Source organism: Elephantulus edwardii, unplaced genomic scaffold, assembly GCF_000299155.1.
Source record: "Elephantulus edwardii isolate Elephantulus edwardi_28Jun2011 unplaced genomic scaffold, EleEdw1.0 scaffold00315, whole genome shotgun sequence".
Lineage (NCBI taxonomy): Eukaryota > Metazoa > Chordata > Mammalia > Macroscelidea > Macroscelididae > Elephantulus > Elephantulus edwardii.
The window spans coordinates 502,183-505,030 of record NW_006400065.1 but is presented as its reverse complement, the minus strand read 5'-3'; positions in this window follow the sequence as shown (position 1 = coordinate 505,030).

Below are 2,848 nucleotides of genomic sequence, written 5' to 3'. Positions count from 1 at the left end.
CATTGTGCGAATATACCACAGCTTCTCTAGCCATTCGTTTGTTGATGGGCGCTTAGGTTGTTTCCAACTCCTTGCTGTTGTGAACAAAGCTGCAATAAACATGGGTGTGCAGTGTTGCCTGTGTTGCTCCCACAATTAATTGTGGGAAGAACTGCTGTCAAGCTTGACCACATAGGACGCCTTAACTCAGAAGCAGCAAGCCCCCAGCCGCAGCCACCTGCTGAGTCCCAGCCAGAAGCCACCTGCTGAGCCACTGTGAGACCCACGTGCCAAGAGCAAGCAGGTACTTTGGGGAACAAACTGCTGTCTGGCTTGACCACGTGGGACCCCTTAACTCAGGCAAGAAGGAGGTCCTGGGCTCCTCAATGGAGGTGAGAAGCCCCTTCCAGAAGGGGACAAAAGGCTTCCTTTTTGGTCACTCAGGTACTTTGGAGAACAAACTGCACGCTTCGGCCCAAAAAGGAGCACAAATATATAGGTACTTCTCAAAACATGGGGATCAACACGGACATTTGAGAGCCGTGGGAGCTGCAAGCACTGACAGGGTACAGTGAGCCTCTGTTGGGTGCAGAGAACCATGGTGGGGAGCAGCAAACCATGGCAGGGAGCAGGGAGCCCCAGTGGGATCCCTGCCAGGAGCAAGCAGAACAGCAGGAAATTGAATGAGGTACTTAGGAGGGATCACAACTGATTGCTAGACCAATTGTGGGACCCCATCACCTCAAGGAGAAAGTAGTGAGACAGCTGGAGCTCGACTGGGGTGGGAGACTCAATTCTCGAGGGGAATACCAAGGCTTCCTGATTTTCCATTCAAGTCTCCCCCGCATTCCCCTCTGGTGTGCGTCTGTGTGGGGGTCTCCCCTCCCCCACACCCAAGTGTGTGTCTGTGCATGCACCAACATACATTCATTCACTTGTTTGCCTGCCCAACCTTCTTCTGGAGCAGTAATGTCAGATCAAGAACCAGCTATTGTCTCAGGCACAAAAAATTCTACCAATGTCCCAAAAAAAGCAGACTGCTTCACTCCCCACATGAGCCCAAAGCAAGATACCACCAAAATAAGTGACACAGTAGCAATGGTTTCCTGAATCCAGAAAGTCTGATGGAACTTTCTGACACAGAATTTAAAAAAATAATGATTAAATATTTTCAATGGGTGAAAAACAAACTTGAAGAATTACAGGACACTGCAAGCAAAAACCAGGAGGAGCTTTAAAAAACAATCCAAAAGGGAACTCTGGTGACCTAGTGGCAAGAAGCTGCACTGCAATCCCAGAGGGGTGCGGTTCAAATCCACCAGATGCTCTGCTGAAGAAGGAGGGACAATCTCCTCCTGTACCACTCAGATTCGATTTTACGATTCTCTCTCTCTCTCTCTCTCTCTCTATCTCACACACACGTACAAACAATCCAAAACAATGCAGATGAAACTAATGGGGCATTCGATGTACTGGAAAAATAAGAAACCACGATCCAAAATATGAGGTCCAATATTTCAGATGCTATCAACATGATGGAGGGACACATGAACAGAGTTGAAGACATGGAACACAGAACCAGTGAAACAGAAGATAGAATTGTCACCGCTGATCTGCTAGAACAAAAAACAGAATCAAAAAAGAAGGAAAAGAAGAAAATCTAAGAATAATGTGGGACACCATCAGGAGAAATAACATGAGCATCATCAGAATCCCAGAACAGGAGGAAGCAAGTAAAGGCACTGAAAAAGTTGTGGAATAATTACTAGAAGGAAACGTCCCAGGCATAATGAAGAATGAGAGAATATATGTTCCAGAAGCTCAACGAACACCATACAGAATAGACCCCAAAAGAAAAACACCAAGGCATATCATAGTCAAAGGAGATAATTCTGAAAGCAGAGAGGGAGAAACAAAGAATAACGTATAAGGAAGAGCAGATAAGATTAAATGCCAATTTCTCAGCAGAAACCATGTGAGCAAGAAGACCATGGAATAACATATATCAAACACTCAGAGAACACAACTATCAACCAAGAATACTGTACCCAGTGAAACTCTCCATCAAATATGAAGGAGAGATCAAGATATTCTCAGAAAAACAGAACCTAAGGGAATTTATAAAAACAAGACCAGCTTTGCAAGAAACACTGAGAGATGTCCTTCTTACAGAGGTGCCACAGAAAGCAGGATGGACCAAAGTAACTACCAACAATACCAAAAAGAACTCAACAAAATGATAGCAATAAAACCCTGCCTCTCAATAATCACACTGAATGTGAATGGTTTAATGTACCACTGAAGGGAAAAAGAGCAGCAGGTTGGAGAAAAAACCAAAATCCACCAATCTGTTGTCTCCAAGAGACACACCTGAAAAATGAAGATAAGGACTAAAAAGAACCAACTAAAATAAAAAGGCTAACATTGGAATTTTATGAAAAACTATACTCAAACGAGCATGAAAACCTAGTGGAAATGTACAAATACTTAGAAAAGCACAACCTACCTAAACTGACACAAACCAAAATTGAACACCTGAACAGACCCATTACAAAAGAAGAAATTGAAATGGTAATAAAACAACTTCCAGCCAATAAAAGCCCTGGACCAGATGGTTTTACAAGAGAATGTTATCAAACATTTAGAGAAGAACTGTTACCAATTCCACATAAACTATTTCAGATAATAGGAAAAGATGGAATTCTCCCAGACTCATTCTATTAAGCAAACATATCCTTGATACCAAAGCCAGGAAAGGATACCACTAAAATAGAAAACTATAGGCTAATATCTCTTATGAACATAGATGCAAAAATCCTGAATAAAATCTTGGCCAATAGAATCCAATGATACATTAATAATAATAATA